The 18,606-nt window shown below is 43.0% G+C and overlaps 3 pseudogenes; all 3 read left to right on the top strand.

The window, feature by feature from the left end:
- The first annotated feature begins 7,349 nt into the window (after nt 1–7,349).
- LOC148347970 (U2 spliceosomal RNA) lies at nt 7,350–7,497 on the top strand (annotated as a pseudogene).
- Nucleotides 7,498–7,525: 28 nt separating this feature from the next.
- LOC148347969 (U2 spliceosomal RNA) lies at nt 7,526–7,774 on the top strand (annotated as a pseudogene).
- Nucleotides 7,775–10,268: 2,494 nt separating this feature from the next.
- Nucleotides 10,269–10,414, top strand: LOC148347968 (U2 spliceosomal RNA; annotated as a pseudogene).
- The last annotated feature ends 8,192 nt before the right edge of the window (nt 10,415–18,606 follow it).

Here is an 18,606-nt window from a genome sequence, read left to right as displayed (position 1 = left end):
TAGCTAGGGATGGAAATTGCAACCCTTTCAGAAAACCAGCTCCTTCGGTTCTGTGACCTAATATCCCAAATGGCTCTTTGGAATAATTTGTTGTTTTGCTTTTTTTAATGAAATAGTACCAACAATATTAAATCATTATGCACAAAATTTATAAATAATAATCATAAAATACATTATGCAAATTTATTTTGAAAGCTACTGTTTGTCAAGGTCGCCTTGGCGACCGGTCTGCCCCGCCCCCTGGGCACCAGCTGAAGCAGTTCAACTAATCGCGTGTCTGCTATTTAAGGCTGGATTGTGGGCTTTGCGGGTGCTGGCTCATTATATACACATTGTCCGTTCTGTTATGCCTTGTCCTGTTTTGTTGAGTTGGAAGAAGCCTGTGTTTGCACGTTTTGTTAAAACCTGTTTGTTCTGTCTTGTCCCTGAGTTATGGACAACTTTTATTTTGGTAAATAAAAGTTTTGGATCGTCACGCAATTGAGTTCTCCCTTCCTGCCTCCTGCCTCCGTTCTGGTCCGGTCACCCCCCTTCCACTCCACTCCGTGACAGAATGAGCCAGCCAGCATTTGAACTCAGCGAACGATCCCTGCGCGATTTGGGGAGAGCTGGAGGATGCCGTTTGGCAAGCACTCATTGAGGTATCCTTCCCTCCCCGTTCGAACCACGGCCCCGCCTGTCGTGGCCTATGCTGTGCCTTGAATGGGGTCCCGGGAGGATTTGACGCCTGCCATTCCGACTCCCCGTCCTGCCAGTCCGACTCCCCGTCCTGCCAGTCCGACTCCCCGTCCTGCCAGTCCGACTCCCCGTCCTGCCAGTCCGACTCTGCCCCCTGCCAGTCCGACTCCGACTCTGCCGCCTGCCAGTCCGACTCCGACTCTGCCGCCTGCCAGTCCGACTCCGACTCTGCCGCCTGCCAGTCCGACTCCGACTCTGCCGCCTGCCAGTCCGACTCCGACTCTGCCGCCTGCCAGTCCGACTCCGACTCTGCCGCCTGCCAGTCCGACTCCGACTCTGCCGCCTGCCAGTCCGACTCCGACTCCGCCGCCTGCCAGTCCGACTCCGACTCCGCCGCCTGCCAGTCCAACTCCGACTCCGCCGCCTGCCAGTCCGACTCCGACTCCGCCGCCTGCCAGTCCGACTCCGACTCCGCCGCCTGCCAGTCCGACTCCGACTCCGCCGCCTGCCAGTCCGACTCCGACTCTGCCGCCTGCCAGTCCGACTCCGACTCTGCCGCCTGCCAGTCCGACTCCTACTCTGCCGCCTGCCAGTCCGACTCCGACTCCGCCGCCTGCCAGTCCGACTCCGACTCCGCCGCCTGCCAGTCCGACTCCGACTCCGCCGCCTGCCAGTCCGACTCCGACTCCGCCGCCTGCCAGTCCGACTCCGACTCCGCCGCCTGCCAGTCCGACTCCGACTCCGCCGCCTGCCAGTCCGACTCCGACTCCGCCGCCTGCCAGTCCGACTCCGACTCCGCTGCCTGCCAGTCCGACTCCGATTCCGCTGCCTGCCAGTCCGACTCCGCTGCCTGCCATTCCGACTCCGACTCCGTTGCCTGCCAGTCCGACTCCGACTCCGTTGCCTGCCAGTCCGACTCCGACTCCGCTGCCTGCCAGTCCGACTCCGACTCCGCTGCTTGCCAGTCCGACTCCAACTCCGCTGCCTGCCAGTCCGACTCCGACTCCGCTGCCTGCCAGTCCGACTCCGACTCCGCTGCCTGCCAGTCCGACTACGACTCCGCTGCCTGCCAGTCCAACTCCGCCTGTCCTGTTTTCGCCTGTCCTGTTCGACTCTCCGGCCTGCCTGCCCTGTTCGACTCTCCGGCCTGCCTGCCCTGTTCGACTCTCCGGCCTGCCTGCCCTGTTCGACTCTCCGGCCTGCCTGCCCTGTTCGACTCTCCGGCTTGCCTGCAGTCTGCCTGTACTGATTCCGCCCTGCCTGCAGTCTGCCTGTTCTGATTCCGCCTGTCCTGTCTTGCCTGTTCTGATTCCGCCTGTCCTGTCTTGCCTGTTCTGATTCCGCCTGTCCTGTCTTGCCTGTTCTGAATCTGCCTGTCCTGAGTCCGACTCTTCTGAATCTGCCTGTCCTAAGTCCGACTCTTCTGAATCTGCCTGTCCTGAGTCCGACTCTTCTGAATCTGCCTGTCCTGAGTCCGACTCTTCTGAATCTGCCTGTCCTGAGTCCGACTCTTCTGAATCTGCCTGTCCGACTCCCTTGTTTACCTGTCCTGTTCTCGCCGGTTCTGCCTGTCTGTTTTCGCCTGTCCAGTTTGCCCGCCGGACCCCCCCTGCCGAGCGCTGATTCCGATCCGCCCGACGCAGATGGCGCCTGCCTCTCCCCGTTCCTGCGTGTTCGGAGGAGGGAGCGGGGTTGCCCCAATCGTGAGCGTCGAACCATTCCGGGGCGCGAGGTAGTAATTTTTTCTTTTTGGGACCTCGGGAGCTGTCCCTTAAAGGGGGGGCTCTGTCATGGTCGCCTTGGCGACCGGTCTGCCCCGCCCCCTGGGCACCAGCTGAAGCAGTTCAACTAATCGCGTGTCTGCTATTTAAGGCTGGATTGTGGGCTTTGCGGGTGCTGGCTCATTATATACACATTGTCCGTTCTGTTATGCCTTGTCCTGTTGTGTTGAGTTGGAAGAAGCCTGTGTTTGCACGTTTTGTTAAAACCTGTTTGTTCTGTCTTGTCCCTGAGTTATGGACAACTTTTATTTTGGTAAATAAAAGTTTTGGATCGTCACGCAATTGAGTTCTCCCTTCCTGCCTCCGTTCTGGTCCGGTCACCCCCCTTCCACTCCACTCCGTGACACTGTTGGGAATTTTTTTACTCTTTTTAGAGACTCCCTTGGGTCCCAAGTATACATTTTTTAACTTGAATCCATATATTACCAATAAAAATGAGATCTTATGCATATAAATAATTATTCATTGATTTATAAAATTTGTTATGCTCCTATTTTGTAATAGCTATTAAAGTGAATTTTAGCTCTGTTTAGAGAACTCTTTTGGCTCCAAAACAGCCGTTTAAATTTTTTTGTTGCTTTAATCGATATCCATCCATCCATTATCTGCATTGCTTATCCTCAGAAGGGTAGTAGGGGTGATGGAGCTCATCTCAGCGATATCTCTGGCCAAAACCCGAAGTAAGCCGCCACTCTCCAAGAAACCTGCACTGAATTCAAACGAAGACCTTGGGCTTCTCATGGACCATCTTGCCAGACACTGACTGACTTTATAAACAGCAGTTGTGACAGATTTTAAACAAGCTTAAACAACATGGGCAATAAATGGAAGAAAACATGGCGTCGTTTCAGTGTGAGGTCAAAACTCTGAACAAGAAGGTCGCGCACATGGAAAAAAAAGGCAAAACAAACAAGGTGGCGGTTGTGAAATCTGCGAACCGGGTCTGCGAGCTGTAATGCAGTGTGATTGGAATCTGTGTCCCAAGGATTACTAGAAGAGAAGATAGAGGAGGTTCCGCCTGGGTCATCAGCATCTGCCAAGCCGTTCTACCGGAGGAGAAAAAAGGCTGCCTGCTGCGATTGAAGTCGTGCACAGGGTGAAAAAGCTTCAACGAGACAACCCGAGACCTCGAGGAGTCATCATAAGATTCAAGAAGCAAGTCAAGTCATGTTTATTTGTATAGCCCTTAATCACAAGAGTCTCAAAGGGTTGCAAGACCACAGATTATTGCAAACACAGACTATTATGACACCATCACCTGATCTTAAACCTACATGAGGTCAAATAATACACAGATACACAGATATTGTCAACATGAAAAATAGGTTATTCATATGCTATAGAATAGAAGTGTGTTTTAAGCTTAGATTTAAACATTTCCACTGAGGTTGCAGTTTAAATCTCAGGGGGAAGAGCATTCCAAAGCACCGGGGCCCGAATGGAGAACGCTCTCGAACGTGCGGATCTCTTCTTTGCTCTTTGGATCACTAGTAGACCAGCATTTTCAGAGCGAAGGCTCTGGACCGGCACATGGGGGGAAGTTAAATCTGAAAGATATGAGGGAGCAAGTCCATGCATGATTTTGTATACTACCCAAAGAACCTTAAAATCACATCTTAAGCTAACAGGGAGCCAATGCAGGTTAGCTAAAATCGGGGTAATGTGATCAAACTTTCTTGTCTTGGGTAAAAGCCTCGCTGCAGCATTTTGTACCAGCTGAAGGCTCTTGATTTTGGACTTCAGGAGACTGGAGAGTAGTGCATTACATTAATCGAGACGGGAGGCAACAAACGCATGAATTATAATCTCCGCATCCGACTGAGACAGCGTAGGGCGAATTTTAGCAATGATGCGAAGATGGAAAAAGGTTGTTCTAATAATATTCTTAACGTGTGTTTGAAAGGACAGATCAGGGTCAAATGTGACACCTAAATTCACGATGTCACTCTGGGTGATGATATTACTTTTATCAATGTTCAGAGCAGTTTTTGAGAACAAGTCACTGCATTTAGATGGACCAATAACTGTGTGTTTGAAAGTACAGATCAGGGTAAAAAATGACACCTAAATTTTTGACTGAGTCACTCTGGGTGAGATTACATTCGTTCAGGTCAAAGGTCTTTGTTTCACAAAATACTTAACACAAGAGGACAGAGAGACGGTGTGCGGGCTGGATCAGGCCCACCAAGGTTTTTAATTTAGCCCAAGAGACAACACCCAGAGAAGCACAAGAGAAAATCTGGGAAAAATACTTTTTCTCTTTCCTTCCCTCTCTCTCTCTCTCTCTCTCTCTCTCTCCCTCTCTCCCTCTCTCTCTCTCTCTCTCTCTCTCTCTCTCTTATTTCTCTTTCTTTCCCCGTCTCTTGTTTCTATTCAGTTTTTTCTCTCTGTCTTCTGCACTCCCATTTTCTTCCTTTTCTCTTGTTTTCTTTCTTTTGTTTTCTCAGGCTCTCCCCCCTCTCTCTATATTTCACTGTTTCCCTCTTCATTTCTCTTCATTTTATTTTCTCTCTCTTTTTTACTTTTTCATTCTATCTCTTTTCTCCCTTTCTGTTCCATTTCTCTATCTCCCCCTCTCAATTTTCTCTACCTTTTTCTCTCTTGCTTTGTTCTCTCTCTCTTTCTCTCTCTCTCTTTCTCTGTCTCTCTCTCTCTCTCTCTCTCTCTGTCTCTCTCTCTCATGTCTCTTTCTTTCCCTGTCTCTTGTGTCTATACAGTTTTTTCTCTCTGTCTTTTGCACTCTTATTTTCTTCTCTTTCTCTTGTTTTCTTTCTTTTGTTCTCTCGGTCTCCCCCCCTCTCTCTGTGTTCTCTCTTGCTTTCTCTCACTTTCTTCTGTTCTGTCTATTTCTCTTTTTTTCTTTCCATTTTTATCTCTCCCTTTCTCATTTTCTTTCTCCTTCTCTCTCTTTCTATCTTGCTGTCACAAACCAGGCCAGGAAACAGAAATGAGAACCCTATCGCGTAATGTTACACACAATTTATTGGGGAGAAGAGGAATGCGCGCACACTCGATCCAGGGATCTATGGTCGTGGAAGTAGATTGAAATCAAACAGAACGGGCCAAAAAAATAAAACAGGATCAAAACACAGGCAAAACCAGAGATTCACATGACTTGGAATAACACACAGAGTCTAGCAAAAGTTTCACAGACGCTTTGACACCAGGCAACACGCAAGACCGCGTTTATGTGTCTGGCAGCAATCCGTCAACGCGTTTCAGCTGGTGTCAGTGGGCGGGGCCAATTGGGCGCCGTGGCAACCGTGACAGAACCTGGCGCCACACGGCGGGGACCAATTGGGCGCCATGGCAATCGTGACACTTGCTCTCTTGTTCACTTTTTTTCCTCTCTTTAATTTAGTCGTCCGGGCCCTGTGACTATTTTTTTCTACCACGTGGCTCCTAGTCATGATGAGTTTGAAACCTCTGCTCTTAGAGATTAACATTAGAAGTACCAAGAATTTTCTTGCCCCTGGAGAATGACCAGCAGACAGCCAAAAGGCTGTGCTATTTAAAACTAACCATTTAACAACCTATCTTGTCACCATTGTCCTGTAAACGCAGGAAGTTGGGCTTGTTTAAATGGAATGTGGTAGGTGTGGTGTTGATACATGCATAAAGAGCTTGTGCACAGGATTCTTGCTCAATAACTCACTCAACTAATAAGTGAAGATGCCAAAGGACTACAACACTATAGAGGCTTTGTACATGATCCTGGCTGAAGTCCGCTCTTGTGACTTCGAGGGAGAAGATATAACACACGACAGGAATATTACAATAGTACAACTACAATAATACTACAAAAATACTACAGATGCACTACTAAAAATATCCTAGGGCAATACTACAAAATACCACAAAATAAAAGTACAGTAATACGATAAAACTTCTACAGAAATACCACAAAAATCAGACAGCAGAAATTCTACAAAATTACACCCAAAAATACACCCCCTTCGACCCGCAGAGCTGCCCAGGGTGCCTGAATACAAAGCACAACTATGTGACCTAAATGTCACAAAACTAACACAAAAGTGCCATGTAGGGGCCGGTCACACAGACATTTGCGGCTGAATCACGGCCAGAAATTTCTGACTTTGAGGCGGACGCTATAGGACGCATTGAGATCGCCATTCAGACGAAATATGGTAGTGCATAACACGAGGTCGGAAATTCGCGCGCGGGTGGCAGCGCAAAAAAATATTTTGCGCTGCTCAATTCTTGAGAGCGCGTGGACACAGCCTTTCACGAGTTTATCGAGGCTGGATCGCAGCCGTAAACTTCTGACCGTGAAGCAGATGTCATTGGGCGCTGTTGGACGTTTTGAGACCGCCATATAGACGAGATAGAGCAGTGCTTTACTCGCGGTCGGAAATTTTCACGTGGTTGGCCGCGTTCAAAACTTTTGAGCTGCTCAAAAGTTTGAGCACGTGTTAAACCGCGTGCCGCACACGTGGTCAACACGAGGTAATGACGCGGAAATGACGCGGAACGACGTGCTCTGGCCGCGGCCAGGGCGTAGTTACACATGGGTAGGACGGGAAATTTCAGCGGGTAATCGTGGGCGGAGCATGGTAATTGCATGTTCTGCGCCTGTATCGCGGTGTTATTACGTGAAATTAGCGTGTTACGCGTGTGACAGTCAAACGCCTTTCTCCGCGTATATACAGCGCGATTTGCCGAGACACGTCATTTGTGCTCGTGACGTCAAGGGGGTGAACATGGATCACCGTCAGCGTAGTTTCTCTTCATTTCGAATAAATCTTTCGGTGCCTTGACAATGGTCGTAGCAAGGCTTTGAAGCTAGGTCCTTAGCTTGGCCAAAAAGCCGTACCCTGGACTGTGGACTTTAAACATCATGGCGTTTGCGATCACTTTGATACCAGGTCCTTAGCTTGGCCTTTTGGCTTTGATGCTAGTTCCTTAGCTTGGCCTTTTAGCTTTGATTTTTGCATTCCGGAGATGGAATAAGAGCTTGCTCTGTCCACTCCACGCATCGGCCCGGTATTGCAGTACCTCCGGGAACGGTGCATTCGCAATGATCGCAACAAGGCTTTAGGGCTAGGACCTTAGCTTCGCCTTTTGGCTGAGAGTAAGTGTCCCGGCTCCTAGGCTTTGTAGCGTATTATGAACTGACCGATAACGGATAATGAATAATGAATAACGAAGATAGATAAATAACCCTTAAAAACCCCTTACTTTCTATGAAGTCACCATCTTTGATTTTTGCATTTCGGAGATGGAATATGAGCTTGTTCTGTCCACTCCACGCATCGGCCCGGTATTGCAGTACCTCCGGGAACGGTGCATTCGCAATGATCGCAGCATGGCTTTAGGACTAGGACCTTAGCTTGGCCTTTTGGCTGAGAGTAAGTGTCCCGGCTCCTAGGCTTTGTAGCGTATTATGAACTGACCGATAACGGATAATGGATAATGAATAACGAAAATAGATCAATAACCCTTAAAAACCCCAAAAACCCCTTTTGGCCGAGAGTAAGAGTCCCGGCTCCTAAGCTTTGTAACGTGTTATGAACTGATCGATAATGAATAATTAGAATAATAGATAAAACAATTACTCTCAATAAACCCCTCCCCGTCAGCGTACTGATCTCGTCTTAATCCATATTTAGTTCTTAACATTTCTATTCAAGATAATAAAATAAATATGATGCCATAGCTTGAAATCTTGATATTCACGGGACTGTGTCTAGAGCGTTTATGAATTCTGCAGCCCGATAATTACATTCCTGCCGAGATTTGCATTTCCTCGCTTCACCAACTATTTATACCTCGTTTTATCTCACTTATAGGAAATGTAATGGCGAACATATAACCAAATTCACTTCGTCTTGCAATCGTTGGGAATGTAATACAACATAATCCATTCCGTCTTTATTTTTGTTGTGAGCGTAATCGAACGGTAAATCCTTCCCCCCTCGCGTGAACGCGCATTCTGCTGCGCTTTCATCAGAAGCGATCGTATTCTATATTAAACGCTTATTAAAACAATAAAGCGAGCTAATTATAATAATTGGGAGATCCTAGTCTATATCACGCGTTTATTTAAACAATAAAGTGCGATCGTATTCTACAAAATGCGTTTGTTAACGCGGATGAAAAGGTCAAAAGCGATCGCAGCAGAATGCGCGTTCACGCGAGGGGGTGAGGGGGTGGGGGGGTGAGCCTGTTGCGTAGGAGTCGGATTTGGGCACAACACCGTCTCGGGAGCTTTTATACCCGTGGTCCACACGAGAAAATGACGCGATGAGGAAGCGGAACAGTCGCCGGCGTCTTTTTTCCGGCCATACCACAGACGAACGGCGGGTTGTCAAATTTTGCGCATTTTCCATCCCGGGCAACCACGGGCAAAAAAAAAACGCAAAATTTTAGCCGTGATTCAGCCGCAAATGTCTGTGTGACCAGCCCCTAACCAGGATTGGGGAGTAACGAATTACATGGAGCGGCGTTACGGTAAAAGGATACAAAATAAAAGTAACTGTAAACCGTTACAGTACAGGCAAAAACTAAGTATTCAGATTACAGTTACATTCTGAAAGCATGGGGGTAACTTAACAGGATTACAATTTGTGCGAGGTTGTGCCATCTTTGGCCCCTTTTATTAATTTAATTAGTTTTTCTTCATGTATTCGTTTAGTTTGCTGTGGCTTGTATGTTTTTGGCTTTTCATCGTCATTATTTTATTATCATTATTATTATTTGCCATCCGCTTTACTCGGCGCTCATCTTGGGATCAAGAGGTCGTAGGTTCGATTCCCGGCTGCTCTGCGTTATATGTCGAAGTGTCCTTAGGCAAGACACTGAATCCCTAATGCCCCCAATGAGCAGGTAGTTGCCTTGCATGGCTGATGCTGCTAGTTAGTGTGTGTAAAAGGGAAAGTTTGAAGCACGTTGTAAAGCGCTTTGGGAGGTATTAATTGACTTGAAAAGCGCTATATAAATGCCGAACATTTACATTTACCGTAAATTCCGGACTATAAGCCGCTACGTTTTCCCCAAATGTTCAGCCCTGCGGCTTATTTAGTGATGCGGCCAATTTATGGAATTTTTCTAACGGCCACCAGCGGCGCTGGAGTATAAAAAGTAAGATTAAGACCAGTAGAATATGTGCGCCAAGAAAGACTGCGACCTCTAAGTTTAAGCATATATTGTCTGTAAAGTCAAGGTACGTTCCGATAATGAGAAAGACGCCCTTGATGGCGATAGTTATGAGGTGGAAGTTGAGGACATTCTTCTGTGAATTTCACAATTACGGGATGCTTATTTTTTATAGGCATGCTTGATACATTGAGAGCGTGATCCTACTAGCGTGTTGGTACCTTTCAAAGGCACGGTTTGGGATGAAAGTTATATTATTATTATTAAACCTTTGAAAACTCTCTCGGTGTACCGTCTTTCTTCGTAAATATGTATTTGCAACTGTATATTTTGGTAATGTATTTATTTTAGAAATGTATTCTGTTATGTGTTCTACAGACGAATAGAAAAGAAGGGGCGGAGCAAACGCGGGCTGATGGGAATTGGGGTAAAGCTGAGTTACTGGTAGATCTGTCTGTTGTCGCAGTGGACAATAGTGGATATATATTTTTCCCATCCTTAACTTTGGAAATATACATTTTGTTTCCTTGGATTACTTTCAACGGGACCCGGACTTTACAAGTCTGCATCATACGTTAATTACGGGTATCATTTTCGAATAATGATGCCTACTGTGGTTCTAGAACTGTGTACTATCCATGCAGTAATGCATATAAGATCGGTTCTCGTTGCAAGGAAGCGATTAAAGCAAGAAATTCTTCTATGTCAGCTGAAGGTCTTGGACTATACCGATGGCTGTGTTTTTGATTTTTGCATTTCGGAGATGGAATATGAGCTTGCTCTGTCCACTCCACGCATCGGCCCGGTATTGCAGTACCTCCGGGAACGGTGCATTCGCAATGATCGCAGCAAGGCTTTAGGGCTAGGACCCTAGCTTGGCCTTTTGGCTGAGAGTAAGTGTCCCGGCTCCTAGGCTTTGTAGCGTATTATGAACTGACCGATAACGGATAATGGATAATGAATAACGAAGATAGATCAATAACCCTTAAAAACCCCAAACCCCCGCAGTCACAATCGTGGAACTTACAGCCTGGACTAGGTGTAAAGTTGGCCGTTTTGGATATGTGCATTTCTCAGAATTCAATGCAATGAAAATAACTTGTTTTTATATTCCTAAATATAAAAACAATCTTTCTCACACACACACACACACACACACACACACACACACACACACACACACACATAAAGTCACATTTCAAACATCAGTCTAATTATATCTTTTATACGTTTATCAATCTTATATTCTTTTATTGTAAAGTCGCGCTCATGTGTGTTCCTTTTCCTGTTTGTGTCAATAAAACCACACCTGACCGGAAGTCCCCAGTTCTGTCGGAGACACGTTTTTGGCAACATGCCATCCCGACAGGGCTGGGTCATCCTCGAGGGGATTTTAAAACTTAATACTTAATACTTTTTACTTGGGTAATACAGCCACTAAAGAGTTTATATAAAATTTTACTTTAACAATTGGTGTCGAAAATTTCCGGGTGGATTTGTTTTTTACCGATTCAGAAGGATTCAGATGAAGAATTGAGAGCACATGGAACAAAAGCAAAATGGCGGATAGCAACCGAGGTTAGCATTCGAGATGCGTTGAGATCGGCTCAAAACAAGCTTCTTTCAAGCCAGGCTGGTGTACTTACTCAGGTAAAATACATTTATTAATATATAAATTTTGAATAATTTTAAGAATAAGCCATTTTGTAATGTAATGAACCGAGGGGGGGGGGGGGGGGGGGCGCTAGTGAGGCAGGAAAAACGCGCGGGAAAGCATGAAATGCCAGTAAATTCCTAGGTACAAAGAAAAAGAAAAAATACTCTACACCTAAGAGAGTGCCAGTTAAAATTAGGGGGCATTCTTTTATTCAAACTATATTTTTAGTTTGAAACGGTTTCAGATGTATGAGACGGGTAAATTAAACGTTATGTAAGTACGTGATAACTTACACGAAGAGTCCGCCCACAGGCCCAAAAAATGCACGTTCCTGTTCAGTTAAAATGCTGTGGAGAAATATTATTTAATCAAGGGCGACAACGTCCTCTTTAATTAAATTAGAGTTAATGTCATGGATGGCGGCTTTCCCCTGTGAGAATTGTGTAGAAAAAACAACCAAAACTCAGCAATTGTGTAAACGCATGGCTTCAGATAGTGTACACTGACTAAATTAAACTAAACTAAATTTTGTCTGGCCCCCCATGTCTCATGTTCTGTTCAATGTTGTGAAATATTTTGTATTCTGTCCTGTATTCTTATTTTTCTTCTCTTATGTGTTGTCTTGCGCTAGCGTTTAATCGGCCCACGTAACTAAAAAAAATAAATAGAAGAGATCGAAGAAAAAGAAAAAACGTTGCAAGTAAAGGTGCTCTTTGGAACGAGAAAAACTTTTTTTTAAAAAGTGTAAGACCGTTTAAAATGTATTGTTTTAGGTGAAACTGATAGCACATCTCGTAAGGAATCGAAAACGTCCACTTTTTGGAAGATTGGTGTTTCACACGAACAGTTCGCAATGTAATGGCCGCAGACCTATGGAGTTCCCCAAAAATATTTTTTCCGGTCCCAAAATTTTTTTTTGTTTTTCAATTGGAAAACGATAAATTTGGAGTGAAAAGTTTTTAAAAATTATGTTTGAGTTATTTTAGATGCGTTAAATTAAGTTAGTGCCAGAATAACACCAAGAAAAGATAAAATAGTAACAAAAAAGATAAAAATATTCCTTGTTTTCAGTTCAAAATTGGAAAATTAAGGACTGTAAAGAGGAGAAAAAATCAAATTGAGTGAATTGGAATAGATAAATTTGAGATAAAGGCATTTTTATCCAAAAATATCGAAATAGCGTCAATACATACTTTCTTTTCAATGAATATGGAGGAAAAATTCATTGAGTGGAATACAAATGAGTAAGATAACTCGTTGTAGATCAATACACGTCACTTTCACATTAAATAGGTGAAGCTAAATAGTACATTTAATTGGTTTGAAGGAAAAAACTAAAATTAAGTGAGATGGTTATATGTCAATTTCCCATTAAACTGGTGAGCTAAAAAGCCAGTGTGAAGGAGCACAGAAGGAAGGAATGTTATGTTGAGAATGGATTGTTGGCAGAGCAAGTGGGGAAGTTACAAATACAGAAAGATAAGGTTAGTAAAAGAAAGTAAAAAGGGGAAAAGAAAGTAAACATTATGGAAAAGAGAAAGAAGGAGCATACAAGTAAGAAAAGAAAGAAATGTAAAGGGGAAAAGTTAATTAAATTAAAAAATAATTAGTTGAAAATTGGGTAAGTATGAAAAATAACACATTATATAGTGTTTTTGGAGTTCCTCATGGTCTTGAAAAGCACTATATAAATGCAGACCATTTATAATAGGATAGAATATACCTTTACTGTCATAGTTACAAAATGGGTTAACATATTGTGACAACGAAATTTGGCATGACAATCCATCTTCAAGTGAGGTAAAGGAACAGAGAAGATAAGGTTATAGTTATAATTAATACAATATTTACACACAAAAATATTTGCATGTAGGATGTTACATACAGTTGAGGTTTGTGTAATATGCATTTGGTGAAAAAATAGTCATTGTAGTGCAAAAGATTGCAAAACAAAGACAGTATTTTTATAGATAAGCTATAGAAATAAAAGAAAATTATTAAAAGGATGAATAACTAATTGAAGGCAAATAAACATGGACATAACAAGCGTTAATTTTTTGCTTTAGAATAAGAAGATACATACCACACAATACATAAAAATTATATTATAGAAAAAGATGCTGAGCACAGTGGTAAACAAATTATTCAAATACATTTTTCCACAATTGGGTCAGAATTAAACCTCTAGGGTTTAATCCAGCCATTCATTTGCAGTTAACCAAAAAAGAACAAGAAATGAGATGGCAAAGTATTACAATAATATAAATTCTACTACAAAAATACTATAGTAATACTATACAAACACTACACTATTTCATGGTCACAATAAGAAATATTGTAGACTACAGAAATATTACTATAGGACTATCGTGAAAATACTACAATGGGAATAAGGTAAAATTTGATTATACAGTAAAAGTGTTGCACTGTAATGTTGGCTGTTTTGGATGTACATTTCTCAGAATTCAATGCAATGAAAATAACTTGTTTTTATATTCCTAAATATAAAAACAATCTTTCTCACACACACACACACACACACACACACACACACACACACACACACACACACACACACACACACACACACACACACACACACACACACACACATAAAGTAACGTTTCAATCATCAGTCTAACTACCTCTTTTGTACGTTTATCAATCTTCCATCCATCCATCCATCCATCCGAGGTCGGGTCGCGGGGGCAGCAGCGTTAAAAGGGAAGCCCAGTCGTCCCTATCCCCAGCAACCTTCTCCAGCTCATCCGACGGGACCCCAAGGCGTTCCCAAGCCAGCCGAGAGACATAGTCTCTCCAACGTGTCCTGGGTAGCCCCCGGGGCCTCCTGCCGGTGGGACATGCCCGGAACACCTCCCGAGGGAGGCGTCCAGGAGGCATCCTTATTAGATCCCCGAGCCACCTCGACTGGCTCCTCTCAACGTGGAGGAGCAGTGGCTCTACACCGAGTCCCTCCTGGATGACTGAGCTTCTCACCTAATCTCTAAGGGAGAACCCAGCCACCCTGCGGAGGAAACTCATTTCGGCCACTTGTATCCGGGATCGTGTTCTTTCGGTCATGACCCAAAGTTCATGACCATAGGTGAGGGTAGGAACGTAGATCGACCGGTAGATCGAGAGCTTTGCCTTTCGGCTTAGCTCCCTCTTCACCACGACGGACTGGTACAGGGTCCGAATGACGGCAGACGCTGCGTCGACCCGTCTGTCGATCTCCTGTTCCATCCTACCCTCACTCGTGAACAACTCCTCCACTTGGGGCAAGACCTCCTAACCAACCCGTAGGGAGCATACCACCCTTTTCCAACTGAGTACCATGGCCTCGGACTTGGAGGTGCTGATCCGCATCCCGGCCGCTTCACACTCAGCTGCGAATCGCTCCAGCGAGAGCTGAAGATGACGGCCTGAGGAAGCCAACAGCACCACGTCATCTGCAAAAAGCAGTGACGCAATGTTGAGGCCCGCAAACTGGACTCCATCCCCGCCAAGGTTGCACCTAGAAATTCTGTCCATAAAAGTTATGAACAGAATTGGTGACAAAGGGCAGCCCTGGCGGAGCCCAACCCTCACCGGGAACGAATCCGACTTACTGCCGGCAATGCGGACCAGACTCTGGCACCGTGCATACAGGGACCGCACAGCCCGAAAAAGACTGTGCGGTACCCCATACTCCCAAAGCACCCCCCACAGGGCCTCCCGAGGAACACGGTCGAATGCCTTCTCCAAATCCACAAAACACATGTATAGTAATACAGGCAAACTCCCATGCACCCTCAAAGACCCTGCAGAGTGTATAGAGCTGGTCCAGTGTTCCACGGCCAGGACGAAAACCACACTGTTCCCCCTGAATCCGAGATTCGACTTCCTGGCTTATCAGGTTTATCAATCTTATATTATTTTATTGTGAAGTTGTGCTCATGTGTGTGTGTTCCTTTTCCTGTTTCCTGTGACGAATAATAAAAGGCACGCCCGACCAGACAAGTCTCTCTCTCTGTCGAGGACACTTGGCCAAATTGGCCTCCAGGCAGTGCTCCTCCGTTAGGGACAATGATTTAACTTAATATCTGTGTTTTACTTGTGTAATACAGGAACCAAAGAGTCTTTATAATGATTAACTTTAACAATTGGTGCCGAAACTTTCCGGATGTTCTATGTTTTTTGCCGATTCAGAAGGATTCGGATGAAGAAAGCACATGGATAGTAACCGAGGTTAGCATCCGAAATGCTTTGGAGTCGGCTCAAAACGGGCTTCATTCGAACCAGATTGGTGTACTTGCTCATGTAAAAAGCATTTATTAATATAAAATTTAGAATAATCTTTAGATGAAGCCATTTTTACAATAAGATAAATTGTGTTTTTCCACAGAGGGCAGGAAATAGTGTCGACAATAGCATCTAAGAAAATACAAGTATCTTAATACTCAGGCGAAATTAGTTTGGGAAAAACTCAAACTAAATTAGTTTGTGACGAATTCAGATGACAAAAAAAGCATCTAAGAAGATACAATTATTTTAACACTCAAACTAATCAGTTTGTGACGAATTTCGGATGCAAAAGGTCACCTAAGACAGTACGAATATTGTAAAAACTCAAACCAACTGGTTTGTGACGCTCCAGGTGACTGAAAACCCGCACAGGAAGGGGGAGGAAAAAAAAACTCTGCCTCAAACAATGGGTCGTGAAAAAACGGAAAAACAAACAACCCCCCACTGTGGAGGAAAAAATTAACAAAAGGTTTGAATAAACTGCATGGTTTCAGATAGTGTACACTGACTAAATTAGATTAAATTAAGCTAATTTTTGTGGGCCCTCTGTCTATGTCTCATTGTCCGTTTAATGTTGTGAAATGTTTTTGTATTCTATCCTCTATTCTTATTTTTCTTGTCTTATGTATTGTCTTGCGCTAGCGTTTAATCAGCCCACGTAACTAAAAAAATAATAATAATAGAAAAAAATCGAAGAAAAAAACGAAAAAACGTCACAAGTGAAGGTGCTCTTTGGAACGAAAAAACGTTTTTTTTTTTAAAAGAGTAAGACCGTTTGAAATGTATTGTTTTAGGTGGAACCGATAGCACATCTCGTAAGGAATCAAAAACGTCCACTTTTTGGAAGATTGGTGTTTCACACGAACGGTGTGCAACGTAATGGCCGCAGGCCTATGGAGTTCCCCAAAATATTTTTTCCGGTCCAAAATTTTTTTTGTTTTTCAATTGGAAAACGATAAATTCAGGAGTGAATTTAGAATAACACCAAGAAAAGATAAAATAATAACAAAAAAGATAAGAATATTCCGGTTTACAGTTCAAAATTGGAAAATTAAGGACTGTAAAGAGGAGGAAAAATAAAATTGAGTGAATTGGAATAGATTAATTTGAGATAAAAGCATTTTTATACAAAATTATATATTCTTTTCGATGAATTTGGAGGAAAAATTCATTGAGTGGAATACAAATGAGTAAGATGACTCATTGTAGATCAATACACGTCATTTTCACATTAAATAGGTGAAGCTAAAATAGTAGATTAATTAGTTTGAAGAAAAAAAGCTAAAATTAAGTGAGATGGTTATATGTCAATTTCCCATTAAACTGGTGAGCTAAAAAGCCAGTGTTAGAGGGCGCATAAGGAAGGAATGTTATGTAAGGATTGTTGGCAGAGCAAGTAGGGAAGTTACAAATACAGAAAGATAAGGGTTAGTAAAAGTTAATTAAATAAAAGTAATTCGTTGAAAATTGGGTATGAAAAACTTACGACAAAAGTATGGAAAACAACACATTATATAGTGATTTTGGAGTTCCTCATGGTCTTAAAAAGCAATATATAAATGCAGACCATTTATAATAGAATAGAATATACCTTTACTGTCATAGTTACAAAATGGGTTAACATATTCTGACAATGAAATCTGGCATGACACTCCAGCTTCAAGTGAGGTAAAGGAACAGAGAAGATAAGGTTATAGTTATAATTAATACAATATTTACACAAAAAATATTTGCATATAGGATGTTACATACAGTTGAGGTTTGTGTAATATGGATTTGGTGAAACAATAGTCATCGTAGTGCAAAAAAATTGTCAGCATTGTGCAAAACATATAACAGTATTTTTATGAATAAGCTATAAAAATAAAAGAAAATTATTAAAAGGATGAATATCTAATTGAAGGCAAATAAACATAGACATAGCATATTGTTTTGCTTTAGAATAAGAAGATGCATACCACACAATACATAAAAAATATATTATAGAAAAAGATGCTGAGCACAGTGGTAACAAAATGGATCAAATAATTTTTTCCACAATTGGGTCAGAATTAAACCTCTAGGGTTTAATCCAGCCATTCATTTGCAGTTAACCAAAAAAGAACAAGAAATGGGATGGCAAAGTATTACAATAATATAAATTCTACTACAAAAATACTATAGTAATACTATACAAACACTAAACTATTTCATTGCCACAATAAGAAATATTATAGACTGCAGAAATATTACTATGGAACTATTGTGAAAATACTACAAAGAAGGTAAGGTAAAATTTGATTTTACAGTAAAAGTGTTGCACTAACTGTTTCATAAGTTTTAGAGATTTGGTTCATGTCTCATTTGGACTCAACAACCCCCCATGGCCCACCAAGGAAGAAACGGTAGATGGAACCATGGGGAAAGGCACTAATAACGATGATGAAGATATTACATGGGATGAACAATGGTAAGTGAAATACCAATTTTAATGATATTAAAGGAGTATGTTAACACTAAGGGCGTTATGGGTGAGAAACCAGAAAATGTTTTGTGTACATATGCGGCCGGTATGAACCATAAACATGATAGATATATCTCATCTTATCAGCTGCACCGCTTGTCCTCAGTGGGGTAGCGGGAGTGCTGGAGTCCATCCCAGCGATCATCGAACAGTGGATAGTGGTTGACAGCCAAAGATAGACAATTCACTCACTCATTCACACTTAGGGACAATTTGGACCAGCCAGTCCACCTGAAATGCATGTTTTTGGAATGTGGGAGTAAACCGGATAGCCGGAGGAAACCAACGTAAGCACAGGGAGAACATGCAGGCTCCGCACAGGAAGCCCGGTGGCTGGATTTGAACCCACACAGGAGGTTCCCAAGGACTTAGAGCTGTGCTGCACACGTGCTAACCACGCTGCCGTGCTGCACACACACACATATATATTATATATATATATATATATATATATATATATATATATATATATGAAATAATTTTAAAACTGAACTTTCAATAATGATAATGTGATAGATGTAAAATAATAGATTAATAGAGATATTGTAGTGTACGGAGTTTATTTTGCCCCTAAGGGATTTTGAATT

This window comes from Urocampus carinirostris, chromosome 18, assembly GCF_059441175.1.
Source record: "Urocampus carinirostris isolate Australia breed hairy pipefish chromosome 18, RoL_Ucar_1.0, whole genome shotgun sequence".
NCBI lineage: Eukaryota > Metazoa > Chordata > Actinopteri > Syngnathiformes > Syngnathidae > Urocampus > Urocampus carinirostris.
This window is presented reverse-complemented; position numbering and strand designations above follow the sequence as displayed.